The sequence below is a fragment of the Onychostoma macrolepis genome, chromosome 03, assembly GCF_012432095.1.
Source record: "Onychostoma macrolepis isolate SWU-2019 chromosome 03, ASM1243209v1, whole genome shotgun sequence".
Classification (NCBI taxonomy): Eukaryota; Metazoa; Chordata; class Actinopteri; order Cypriniformes; family Cyprinidae; genus Onychostoma; species Onychostoma macrolepis.
Window position 1 is genome coordinate 10,264,229 of NC_081157.1, and position 14,808 is coordinate 10,279,036.

General features: G+C 34.7%; 1 long non-coding RNA gene across 1 annotated transcript; it reads left to right on the plus strand.

Moving 5' to 3' along the window:
* Positions 1-548: 548 nt before the first annotated feature.
* LOC131536830 (uncharacterized) lies at positions 549-14,338 on the plus strand. The gene is made up of 5 exons (XR_009270098.1): positions 549-623; positions 11,070-11,140; positions 11,252-11,337; positions 13,242-13,415; positions 13,511-14,338. It is a non-coding gene; the product is annotated as an uncharacterized LOC131536830 (long non-coding RNA).
* The last annotated feature ends 470 nt before the right edge of the window (positions 14,339-14,808 follow it).

Below are 14,808 nucleotides of genomic sequence, written 5' to 3' on the forward strand. Positions count from 1 at the left end.
TATACTTTATTTATATTTAGTCATTTAGCAGACGCTTTTATCCAAAGCGACTTACAAATGAGGATAACAGAAGCAATCAATTGTAGTATTAAAACAACTAAAACAGATCCAAAATTAAAAGCTAAAACTTTATAAATACTATATATACACATTTATAAAAATGAATGCATACAACAAAATTTCAAAACTTAACATTTAAATGAAAACAAAAAAATAAAGCTAAAAACAACTCAAAATATTAAAGAACAAAAGGTATGAGTATAATAATGATTCTAACATAACACTAAGCCAAACACCAAAAACAACTACATGTGTGTATGTACAATATAATGATATAGTTGACGACTAGACATAATCATTTCATGACTCTAGACACTTCTTTGTGAAGACAGTGGCATAATACAGTGAAATATGTTCTTTAGCCATATAAAAACAGTTGCCATGTTTGGCAGATGGGAGTTTTCCTTACTCAAACATGTTCTGAGGGCAGAAAGGAAAATGATTGGTTCACAGATTCAACCAATGAAATTGAAGCAGAGGCGGGGTCAGGAAATTTGAACTTGTGGAGGAAATGCTTCAGGCAGATACGTTACTGAAGCTTCGTGGGAGGCATTTATAACAAGGTAAGTTAATTTACCATGTATTTTAATGAAACAAACAAACAAACAAAAAAACATCTCTAACCTTTAGTGAGATAATTAGCGAACAAAGATGCACAGAACAAATAATCATTGACTAAATATATCATATAGTATGCATTTTCATTAGACTGCTTCATCAGTCCATTGCACCAAAGCTGCTAATGAGGTAACTGGAGTAAAACATGCTTTTCCAATGCTACCGCGCTATCTGTGAAACCGATATGAGCGACAACATAACTTATTCAAATCTCTGTGACATTTCATCAGTCAGTTAGCGTTAGCATTAGCATTAGTACTGCTCTCAGGGCAAGAGTACTCAATATTCATATTACTGTTCTTTTTACTGAACTATGTGCTGCTCTCAGGGCAGGAGTAGTCAATATTCATATTATTTTTACTGAACTACGTACTGCTCTCAGGGCAGGAGTACTCAATAGGTCCCTATTACTGTTATTTTACAGAACTATGTGCTGCTCTCGGGCAAGAGTTCTCAATATTAATATCACTGTTATTTTTACTAAACTCAATAGGTCCCTATTACTTATCTTTTTACTGAACTATGCGCTGCTCTCAGGTCAGGAGTACTCAATATTCATATTATTGTTATTTTCTCCAAACTATGGACTGCTCTCAGGGCAGGAGTACTCAATAGGTCAGTGTTACTTTGGGCTGCACGATATCACGATATTTAATGCGCATCTTGTCAGTAAAGCCGGTTCTGTAATCAGCAGTAATTTCCATCACGTGCGTGATTTCACATGGAGCAGCATTTACTACACAGAGCCGATGTTCACTGACAAGCTGCGCAAATCCACATTGATAATGAACGTGGTGTAGGTTTGTTGAGCGTCTGGTCAACGTATATCTGTCTTTTCTTGTTGATACCATCATTGAATTATGGTCAAAAGCAGTCAGGGGATTCAGGGAGAGTTTACTTTATTTATGGTAAACTGGTCAGGACCAACGTTGAAGGTTCTGTTCTTCAAAGGTAGCCAGATGTTCTCCTCAAAGTTTTATGGGTCTCATGAGATAAGGAGAACAGGCAGGAAGCTAGTCAGATACTTGGGCATTGTGTTGGTCATTTCTAAATTTTATTTAATGTGCTGAGTTGAGATTATGTGTGTGTGTCCTTTCGACCAGGTTCTACAGTGATATGAACCTATTGAGTACTCCTGCACTGAGAGCAGCGCATAGTTCAGTAAAAATAATAGTAATACGGACCTATTGAGTACTCCTGGCCTGAGAGCAGGGACGTGCAGAGAGTTCCTCAGGGGCAGGGGCTCAAATGTAAAAAAGGGGCAATATGAGGAGGAAAAAAAAATTATAGGTCAAAAGATTGGATACATTACTATTTTGTATTTTTGCAAGAAGTCACTTATAGTCAACAAGCCTGCATTTATTTGATCAAAATTTTACTTATTTACTTAATGCATTTTATGCAATGCTGTAAACCTGTGATACTTTTTTCGGGATTATTTGATGAATAAAAAGTTAAACAAGAACAGCATTTATTTAAAATATAACTTTTGTAACAATATAGCCTACAATACCGTTCAAAAGCTTGAGGTCAGTATTATTTTTATTTATTTATTTTTTTAATTGTTTTTTACTCAGCAATGATTTGTTAAATTGGTAGAAATGGTGATAAAGATTGACATTGTTAGAAAAAAAAATCTCTATTTTGAATAAATGCTGTTCTTTTAAACATTTTATTTATCAATGAACCCCAAAAAAGTATCACAGATTCCAATAAAAAGAAATTAATTAAAAAATGTAAAAAAAAAATTGAGCAGCACAACTGTTTCCAACATTGATAATAAATCAGCATATTATAATTATTTCTGAAGGACCATGCATTGAAGAATTGAGTAATGATGCTGAAAATTCAAGAAATAAATGAGATTTTATTAAAATAGTATAAATGTATATTAAAATAGAAAAACATTATTTTAAATTGTAATAATAATTCACAATATTAGGCTACAGTTTTTTTCTGTATTTTTGATCAAATAAATGCAGACTTGATGAGCATAAGACACTTTCATAATGCTGTATAATTATCAAATATGGTAATATAATAAAGTCCTTTCACCTCACCATTTCGCCAGCCTACACTTCACATAATAGGCCTGTAGGTGGCACTTGGGCTTAAATAACTATGATAGTTTAATCAAATCGTAAACAGTGTATATCATACATAAATATAAGTGAATTGAATAGCCTACTGATTACCATTATTGGACTTTTAGCGCTGCACGGTTTTGTGCAGTGCTTTTAGCATACATTTTGTAATTTGTATGTAATTTGATTAATAAAATGAGACAAACCGCAGATCCAGATCGCTCCACAAATAAGCTCATCTGTCCCATGTAAGTTTCAACCGATTTATGAATAAGAATGGAAAATAACCGCTCCACTTCACTTATTTGAACTTCTTGTGCTAGATCATGATTGGTTGGTGTATTATACGACGCTTAAACGGGCATTGATGAATTATGTAGTATTCTAAAATATACAATATGTGGATTTTTAATGAAATCAACACACTAGCTTTGATTATTGATGAAAATATTGTTTCGTTTATTTTCTCCTTCTGTCGACCTCTCACTGAAAGAGCCATGGCTTGAGAGCCTCGGTTTCCGAACAGACTGTGGAATATCAGTCGAGCAAAACGCACGAAACCCATAGCAACGCCCCAGATTGACAGATATGTAAAAATAAACAGGAATTTTCCGACTTTTGAGCGATTAGTTACTGTTTTGTACAAATTGTCATGTTAATTAGAATTCAAATGCATTTTGTTTTATTTACCTTGTTTTATTTGTCTGAGAGGGGCACTTGTGAATAATTTTGAAAAAGGGCAGGGGCTCGATGGTATGGCAGATGACCATTACAGACTGTTTCACTTTGAAGTGAGGCACAGTCACAATACTCGGTTCTGTCTTACCATTGTTAAATTTTCCATTTCAAAGCATTTCTTATTATCATCTGTGTCCCGTTTTGAATTATGTTGTAACTCTCTGGTTGTTGTGTCCTCATGCAGTGTTAAACAAGATGGCCTTGTAAGACATACAGGACTCTGACTATAAAAAATATTTTATATTTATTTGATATATTTTTTTTAATATCTGAAACTTTCGAATGTTTGAGGTTTTACTTACCAGTCAGATGGTTCATAGTGTCTTGGAGATGTTCTTCAACAAGAGGTCCCCTCAAACTCTGTTGCACGGCCATCAGCATGGAAGAATATAGGAACATAAACAATCTGTCACAGAGCCGACAATATGTAATATACAGGTGCTGGTCATATAATTAGAATATCATCAAAACGTTGATTTATTTCACTAATTCCATTCAAAAAGTGAAACTTGTATATTATATTTATTCATTACACACAGACTGATATATTTCAAATGTTTATTTCTTTTAATTTTGATGATTATAACTAACAACTATGGAAAATCCCAAATTCAGTATCTCAGAAAATTAGAATATTGTGAAAAGGTTCAATACTGAAGACACCTGGTGCCACACTCTAATCAGCTAATTAACTCAAAACACCTGCAAAGGCCTTTAAATGGTCTCTCAGTCTAGTTCTGTAGGCTACACAATCATTGGGAATTGACAGTTGTCCAAAAGACGACCATTGACACGTTGCACAAGGAGGGCAAGACACAAAAGGTCATTGCAAAAGAGGCTGGCTGTTCACAGAGCTCTGTGTCCAAGCACATTAATAGAGAGGCGAAGGGAAGGAAAAGATGTGGTAGAAAAAAGTGTACAAGCAATAGGGATAACCGCACACTGGAGAGGATTGTGAAACAAAAGCCATTCAAAAATGTGGAGGAGATTCACAAAGAGTGGACTGCAGCTGGAGTCAGTGCTTCAAGAACCACTACGCACAGACGTATGCAAGACATGGGTTTCAGCTGTCGCATTCCTTGTGTCAAGCCACTCTTGAACAACAGACAGCGTCAGAAGCGTCTTGCCTGGGCTAAAGACAAAAAGGACTGGACTGCTGCTGAGTGGTCCAAAGTTATGTTCTCTGATGAAAGTAAATTTTGCATTTCCTTTGGAAATCAGGGTCCCAGAGTCTGGAGGAAGAGAGGATAGGCACACAATCCACGTTGTTTGAGGTCCAGTGTAAAGTTTAAAGTCATCTGCTGGTGTTGGTCCACTGTGTTTTCTGAGGTCCAACGCAGGCGTATACCAGGAAGTTTTAGAGCACTTCATGCTTCCTGCTGCTGACCAACTTTATGGAGATACAGATTTCATTTTCCAACAGGACTTGGCACCTGCACACAGTGCCAAAGCAACCAGTATCTGGTTTAAGGACCATGGTATCCCTGTTCTTAATTGGCCAGCAAATTCACCTGACCTTAACCTCATAGAAAATCTATGGGGTATTGTGAAGAGGAAGATGCGATATGCCAGACCCAACAGAAGAGCTGAAGGCCACTATCAGAGCAACCTGGGCTCTCGTAACACCTGAGCAGTGCCACAGACTGATCGACTCCATGCCACGCCGCATTGCTGCAGTAATTCAGGCAAAAGGAGCCCCAACTAAGTATTGAGTGCTGTACATGCTCATACTTTTCATGTTCATACTTTTCAGTTGGCCAAGATTTCTAAAAATCCTTTCTTTGTATTGGTCTTAAGTAATATTCTAATTTTCTGAGATACTGAATTTGGGATTTTCCTTAGTTGTCAGTTATAATCATCAAAATTAAAAGAAATAAACATTTGAAATATATCAGTCTGTGTGTAATGAATGAATATAATATACAAGTTTCACTTTTTGAATGGAATTAGTGAAATAAATCAACTTTTTGATGATATTCTAATTATATGACCAGTACCTGTATAATGTCAGGTTTATTAAAAATAAACTACAGCAGAGGTGAAATGCAGAAATGAGAAAGAATAATGTACAGAACATACAAAAAATCTTAAGAAACAAGGATTTACGTTTTTAGGTTTTAAAGATCTATGATGATATAGGTGAAATATATTGTGAAAAATATATTGTTTCAATTCATCCATTAACGAATTGCCAGCAAAACATTTACAAAGCTATAAAAATCACTCATCTAAACATATGTGATTAAAATTCCAAACTTTCATAAATAAGAGCTCAAATCTATAGCTAGCTTACCTCTTGCAGTTAGCCTCTATAGTTAGCTCACGGTTGTGATGCTAACAGACTTTTTCCAATGACAGTGAGCCATTTCTGTAAAGTAAATATTCAACAGAGAAGTGTGTCAATTACATGTAAGAAAGTGTCAGGAACAGTTGTATGCATTATTTGTGTAATTTTAGGGACTAAACTTACCTGAAAGCAGTAAAAACAACAGTGAGAGACCGAGTTTTTTTGCTACTTGTCAGCTGAGTTGCCGCCCCGTTTCCATGGTAACTCCCTCTACTCCAGTTTAAATGAGTCTCGAATGTTCAACGCGCGCGCCCATCAAATACATGAAAGTTACGCAGCGTTTACATAAATAGTACTGGTACATAAAATTAGGGTCCCACTTTATATTAGGTGGCCTTAACAACTATGTACTTATGTCACATTAAGCACTTAATACAATGTGCTTACATTGTACTTTCACTTAAAGTACCTGCATGTTCAATCTGTAGTTATAATAGTGTACTTAAATATGTAAGTTGTAAGTACACTTTTGTAAGTACACACCATAATTAAAATATTGTAACTTCAATTGTAAAGCATTATTATTCATGCCTACCACAATGTGCTTAATATACTTATTATTCAAGCCGTTTAGTATGGATGCAAAAAATGTTTGCAGAATACCCCAGAATACATCAATGTAGATTCAGCCATTTCATGTTACGGCTACTAAGGCAGTTTGATTGTATTTTTTTGATTTTGTTTTTGCACCTCACATGATGTAAACGGCAATGTGCAAAAACTGTACCATCTACACAGCAGGAGGGCAATAAGGTTTCATGTGTTAACATTAGTTAATGCAGTAAGTAACAGGAACTAGCAATGAATTATATTTATATATATCATATATTTATGTATTAATCTTTGCTGATGTTAGTTAAAAAATGTTCTTGTGCATGTTAACTAATGTTAACAGATGCATCTTTTGATCTTAAAAAATGTATTCGTAAATGCTGAGGTCAATATTAACTAAGCTTAATAAGTGATGTATAAGTATTGTTCGCTGTTAACTAATGAAACTTTTTTGTAAAGTGTGGAACCATCGTTGATACCCAAGAACTAATGTGTACTTACATTGAAAGTACACTAAAACTGCCCACTTAAAATAAAGTGTGGAACCATTGTTGATACTCAGGAGGAAATAATGTGAATACAGGAAACATACATTTTAATACATAGAAGTATGCAACATTTAGAAAGTTGATGATTAAAAAACTATGTAACAACATTCATTTGTCATAGATATGAAATTAAGCACTCTGGATCTACGTATATCCACATATATTTACTCTATTTCATATTAGAACAACTACTTTTTTAACTCTGCAAATTAATGGATTTTGAAATCCTTTCTTATGTCATGAAACAGCTGAGCAATTACTCCTTCTTTGTTTCGTTTGCCTAACCAATGATACCACTGAATACATTTCAAATGCTCTTTCAAGAGCTGACTGCTTTTGTTGCCTCTGTGCTTGTAAACCTGTGACTTGATGCTTTGCCATGCACGTTCTATGTGCTGTGTATGGCAACCGGTGTTTGGATCAACAAAGTTTTCTGAATGGTTGTCAGTAAAATGGCCTGTAGCCATGTCCAGAAAGAGCCTGAACATATGCTCTCCAACAGTCACTGAAAATGGTGGATCCTCTTCTCACGTGCCTTCTGATAATGGGTATGAGAGTCTGTTTTGAGCGGTTTTTGACAATCTTTAAAATTGGCAAGCGTCTGTGGCCTTTGATTTCCAGCATTCCAAACACCCAGTTGTTTCTTCTCCATGTAGTTCGAAAACGTCCACGGTTATACTAGAAGAAAAAAAAGAGGCACTTTAGATGCTGGAATTAAGCCAAAAATGTCAATAAATATTTCATTAATTTCTACAGTAAAACAGTCAATTTTATTTTAAAATAGATGATATTAAAAAACTTTTTTCCAGCAAATAAAAAAATAATAACCCAGTTTGCTGTCATGTTACAAAAACAACAAAATAGAGAGACCCCTGCAAAACAATGTGTTATTTTAAAATGACATTTAAAAAAAATAATAAATAAATAAGTGAAATAGGAAAACAATAAGAACATTTCACATCGCTTGTTTACAGACACAATCAAAATTATTCAACCCTGCAGAGTCTGTAACAATTTCCAAGTGTACTTTTTTGTTGTTGTTGTTGTTTGTTTTTTCAAATCCAGAGTTTAAAAATAATGCATAACTCTTTGGTGGCATATTAAAAATTATAATGTCAATATATAATTGTTTAGTTATAAGATTTTGTCATAATACAACTATGTATAATAGTAAGTTTTCATCCCTTATTCAACATTTACAAGACATTTTTAAAAGTTCATAGAGAAACAGTGAGCAGTCATAGCAAACCTTCCAGGGCATGGAAGAAAAAGCACAATTTCATCAAGGGGAATAAGATGTTTGAGCAGAGAAGCTGAGAAAAACCCTAAATTTACTGCCAAAGACCTTCTAGGTGTCACGAATCTGGTTCGCGGCCTTCCGTCCGACTGCCACAAGAGGTCGCCTTTCCATCATATTGACTCTCACACCACGCATCACAATGGACTGCATTTCCCATCATCCATTGCACTGATCACACAGCTGTCACCAATCACATGCTCACCTGAAATCTATTACACCCACACTATAAAACACACTCAGATTCCTGATTTAGTTGCCGAGTATTGTCTAGCGTTTATCATTCTCTTAGCGATAGCTACTCTACGGAGCCCACTTAGTTGTCATAGTCTTGCCTTGCCTGTTTCCCCCGTGTTTCCTGGATTAACCCTTGCCTTGCCGTTCGGACTATGTTTACACCTCTCTTGGATTATAGCTTGTGTACCTGGATTATCTCTCCACCTTGCCCTGTTGGATACTGTTCGCCGATCGAAGACCCACGCTTGCCCTAGGATTACTCTTGTGTCTTGCCCGTTTGCTGTTGTTTGACCCTGCCTGTGATTTGACTATGTTAACTAATAAAAGCTTGCACTTGGATCCGCTTGCCTCACGTCTCATAGGCTCCGTTACACTAGGTGACCTGATGAAGGAGGTAAAACATCTCAAGCATTGACTTCATGCCTGGACACCTCAGCGAATGCCACTCTTGTACAACAGAACATAAAGGTTGACTTGAATATGCTAAAAAGGAATTTAGATAGGCCTATAGAATTCTATAAAAATGTTTTATGGAGTGATGAGACCAAATTGGAACTTTCTGGACCCATGGATGACGGATCAGCAGAACTGTATGTCTTGCCCAAAAAAAAGCATGTCTAGTCAGCAGAAAAACACCATCTTGACTTTTAAAATCTAGATTTAAAAAAAGGTATCTCTCTCTATTTATTTATTTTTTTCAAATTAACTTAATTTGTTCATTTACCTTTCTTTTATGTGCAAACTTCGACTCATCAATGGAAATGAACTTGCGTTTTGATTTTCCACCCACTGTAAGACCAGTTGTTCTTCTCAGTCTCTGTAGTGCAGCTATGCATATCTGAATAACATAAGAGAAATATTAATGAATGGCATGCAATGTTTAATTGCTTTGTTTCTGTATTAATTATAAAGAAGTACCAAACCTTCCTAATGGCATTTGTCATATGGGACAGTGTTCTTGAACTTCTAGCTATCTGATCCTCTAGCAGGTCAATTTGCCTGAGTTGGAGACCTTGTGCAAATCTGAGAACAAGGAGCACATCACTAGTACTGACTCTGTCTGCTCTACAGGCTGTACAAATATTATCATCACAGAGCACTGTACAGATAAATAAGCTTTTCTGTTTTTATAACCACTCACCGGTAAATAAATTCAAACCATTGAACGAGTTGTACTCTACTTTGGCTGAAAAGTGAGCCTTTTCTTACTGATGATGAAACTTTGCAATGACCCTTTCTTCTGCACAACCTGAAATAAAACACATTTAAACCAATAAAGTGAAGCATAAAAAATTGTAACTGCCAATGCAATATTTTGTTTTAACTGTGACCCAGAAAAAATTTTTATCACATGAATGCTATCATAGAAATAGACATGCAATGTCATTCATAAAGCAATAAGCCCCAAGAAGCCTTGATTTACATTGAATTTAAAACAGCTACCTTAGCGGCACTACATTCACTGTAAACCAAGGCTTCACGGAGCTTATTGCTTTTATAGAATGGTTAGACCATAAAAAAATATTATTTTAATAAATAACAGGTGTATGCAGAGTAATTTACAAAGGCTTTGATGTTCAACAAATCACTTACCAATCAGAATCAAGGACTGTAACAATCCATTTTATAATACTTCCTTTCTTATTGAGATTTATCAAACAAAAAGGCTAATTAAGTTAAATGTACAAAAAGCTGAACATAAAAATTATATTTATTTTAATATGCTTAATTAAAAAAAATAGACTGTATTTGTAATGTTTTATATCTCAAAAGGTTTGTCATACACATCATATTCAGATTTTTTATTTTATCTCTTGTTATACAATTTTTTTATTTGTAAGATAATTTAATATATTATGTTAAAGTCATAAATAGTATAATGGAAATTCATTTTACATACGCAATGCTTTATATTTAACCAAAACTTTCATATTAAAAATATAATACATTCGTATTAATATTGGAAACACTTTTAGTAACCTGTTACAGTGTACAGTAGATGTGCACAAATACAGTAACTTTATTGCTCTACTTACCACATATAGCCATTGTTGCTCTTGTGATTGGCCAGCTTCATTTCCTTTCCGCAAACGTGGCAAGTTGGTGCACCATGAAGCAGTCTCTTCTTAATTAACCATTTTATTAAACTTTTCCGTAATTTATAGTAAGTAGTACTATAGTGTTTTTGAACCATACTATAGTAAAGTGTATTTATACTGTATATTTTATAGTACTTGCAACACTTTGCTAATGAATGCTACCGAATACTGTAGTACTAATAGTGAATTGATAAACTAATAAATGCTGTAGTATACTTTAGTGTATTGTACTATAACATACCCTATAGTTGTAGAAAACAGTACAGTATTGGGTAACGTAATTTGTTTATATTACAATAGTTGTTATATTACCACAGCAACTATAGAATTACCACAACAAATTAATTCAAGTACTTTACTATAGTGTGGTTCAAAAACACTGTAGTATTTACTATAAATTACTATAGTATTTTTTCATGTGGGAATATTTAAATATTATAATATTTGCTTTTGTATATCGTTATCAGAACTATGTTAATTTTGTTTTAGAGAGGACTCATGCCCAGACACTGCACCTGTTGCTAGCTGTTCTTTGGACAGACCAAGTGAAAGTGAGAAAGGTGAGATTAAATCTGTATGGCTACAAAATCCTGATATGACTGTTATTTCAAACCTGACCTTTGATGGAACATAAACTATGACAGAACATAAATTTGCATGTCTATATTAAGGACTCACCGGTGAACAATCTTTTGAAACGGATAGAAGAATTAGAGGAGGAATGTGACTTTCTTAGGCACACTCTTGCGTCCGTCTGGTGAGTAAGCTATGTAAGATATAATCATAGTCTTGATATGTGATGTTGCTTTTTACATATGGTTACATTTGACAAGACTACAGGAATAAACAATGAATACACTACTTTGAGTGGTTACTTGCAATTACCTTAAAGTTACCTTAAATATGCTTTAAAACTATTTTTTGTGGCTAGTATACACTGTTAATTAGTTTTTAGTCATTCAGTATTACTTTTCGCAGGGCTCAACATTTAGCCTTGTCATGTAATTTGTCATTTACTTGTCAGAGTAAAAAAGTTACTAGTCTGGGGAAAAAATAGGATTTATTCTGAAGCAATATTACGGTGGCCGAAAGAGCTCAACGCACTGCAACTTCAGAAAACACTTCACAATTTACAACTGCATTTAATAATGTTATGAGATTGTTTGTTGACCATTGTCCCTATGTATTCTCTTACTGCTTGTAACTGGTCTTTTTATGAATGATTTAACTTCCTTGTTATTAAAGGGGTCCTATTATGCTCTTTTACAAAGTCTTGATTTTGTTTTCGGGGTGTACTAGAACATGCTCGAAACATGGTTCGAAAATCGCATTATTTTTCACATAATTTACATTATTACAATACCTTTCTCCCCATGCAGCCTGACACAAACGGCTCGATTAGTTCCGGGTTTGATGAAGGCCCGCCTTCCGAAAAACTAAATGTGTTGTGATTGGTTAGCTGTCCCAGTGCGTTGTGATTGGCGAACAGCTCAGACGGTGTTTCAGTACTGCCCCGCCCCTTGCCAAAACAGCAAGTTCGTCAATATTGCCATATCAATTCAGGCCTCGAGAATATTAAACAAGAGGATCACGCAGAACCTTTGCACGCACCGATATTGCAAGACATATTAATGTGGTAATGTTATTGTTGTTTTTTTTGGCTAAATCACGTTTTAGACAGAGTGTCAACAACAGCTTAAAAATAACTGCATTGACTATGTACAGATAAGTGCAATATGTATTATGTTTATTGTTCTTTAATTCTAACATTATAACATGAATTGCAGTGAAACTGTTATACAGTTGAATTTATTTAATCCCACAGAGTTACACTATTTGTGGCCGCATACATATGCAAATTAATTCTCTGCCAGCGGGCGGCGCTGTAGGAGCGGGAGAGATCTAGGTTTCCTCGGTAACGCTGTACATAAAGCAGAGCTCCGCTCACAAATGCTGCTTTATCAGACATTATATGCAAGATGAAATGAAAATGACATCCAAAATTTTCTGAAAACAGTCAGTTTCCATCAGAAATATAGAGATATAAAAACACCCGCACGGGTTTCGATTTTGAAACGTGCAGTGCTCAACTAAGCTTCTCCCCACCCGCCAACCATTCAAATTTCCGTAGGCGGGATTTACAATTTGTGATGTCACAAATACAGGAAAACCACTTTGTAGTCCAAACGAGCCGTTCGTGGTAGTTCTTGAAAAGGAATTTTTTTTAAACTAAATATCTCCCTTTGGAGTGGACTTTGAGATTTGTAACTTTGTAGATCGTTTTATGTCCAAACATACACACTACACACTGACTAAAATTCAAAAAGTGAAAAAACATAATAGGACCCCTTTAAAATAATAATAAAATGTTGACATTAAAATGACATTTCTGTGATATGACTTGATCCTCTCTGTATGTGAGGCACAGTTGCATTCAGATCAGCCTCCATTTTTGTATGCAATGCTCGCTTTTCACAATCAAACTAGCAACCAGTGGATAAAATTAGACCTACACTACGTATGTTTTTCTTGTTCGATAAGCTGTTTCACTCAGAATGTCACAATGCAATAGATCTTCATTTGCAACTTATTTCATGCCAACATTAAAGGTGACAGCCATTTCTCAGGAAAAAAGAATTTAAGAGAAAATCTTTCTTTTAGGCAAGGAAAAGAAAAAGAAGAAGAAGAAAGACACTAGGACTAGTAGTGAGAGTGATGAGTTAAACTCTTCATCATCTTCATCGGAGGATGAAAGATGCCACAAAAAAAAATCCAAAAAGAAGAAAACACAAAAAAACAGGTCAAGATCTCCATTCTCCAGTGCTACAGTAAGAGGTAAATCCTTTTTGTGAATTGATTCTTGATGAAGATACTATATGTTTTGTATAATTTGTAATGAATTAACAAACTGTTTATTTTATGTTCAACAGCCAAATGTCCAGAGGACGTTCTGAAGAGATACAAAAAAGTTCTTCGAGCATACAAAAAGGAAGGAAGAGCTTTCACGAAAGTTGGAGTGGACAGAAATACCCTTTTTAATTTAATTTGATTATTTGGGGTATTTTATGCATTCAGTTTACTTTTCTAGTATATAGGAAGAAAAGTGTTTAAACATAAGGAGTAATCTTGTGTGACCTGAGTACAGCTTCTTGTTTTAGTTACATTTTCTCAAAATTAAAGTAGTCTAATTATGTTGTAAACGTTTCAGAAATAGACACTTCCTGTTTATCTGAAAGATTTCATTACAAAAAAACAAAAAAAATCATAACTGCATGTGTTGTTTTTCTTTGCATGTCCCAGTATTATTTCATTTCAGCAAGTTTAAATAAGAATACCGTAATTTTATTCTGCATGTAATAGAGTGGACTATGACGTCACTTTGTATGCGGATCGGCGGTTAGCATGAAACTGGTTCCTTCGACAAAAAACCAATAGGATTTTCCATAGGCTTTTGGATTATCGCAAAAAATAAGCTCTGTGTTCAACCATAGTTCATGAAACTTACACGTTTTGTCCATCAAGATAATCTTGACAAGAAAATATAACTTTGACGAATTTTGAAGCCGAAATAAAAGCGCAAGAACTAAAAAGCTAAACTTAGGCTATAAACGAACTACAGCACCACCGTCGCTCGCCTTCCGCGTCACCACCAGCGCGCTCCCGACAACTGTTTCAAACTTATTTTTAACATGTTCAGTGAAGGATTTACTCTGTATATGAATTTTAATTCACGCTACAGGAACAGTTTCATGAATAAATACAAAACTAGAGACAAACTAAAACTGAAATGAGACATTAGTAATAAATAGTACAGTGAATAAATGAAATAATCTTAACTAAAGGACATTTAAAGCTCGTATTTCTGTACATTTCGAAATAAGGTGCATTAAAAGTCAATAAACCCTTGATTTAATATGAATATTTTAATTAAAAACTTATCCCCGCGTATTTAAATAACAGCAGAGTGAGCGAGTTTTTGGATATGGTAAGATTAAACTTATTTAGTGAACAAAGTACCACATTTCAGCTATAATTTTGTTAGGATTGGTACACAAAATGTTATTTTATCCGTGCTTCAAGGAAATCCTATGTTTTCTAACCGCTTCATGTGGCCGCAAACATTTAATTTTTACGTGCCTTTAAGCAATATGCATCATTAAAGTTTAACTTTCACCACGTTAAGCCGGCAATTGTGGTGTTTACATGTAATAATCGTAATATGCGTTTA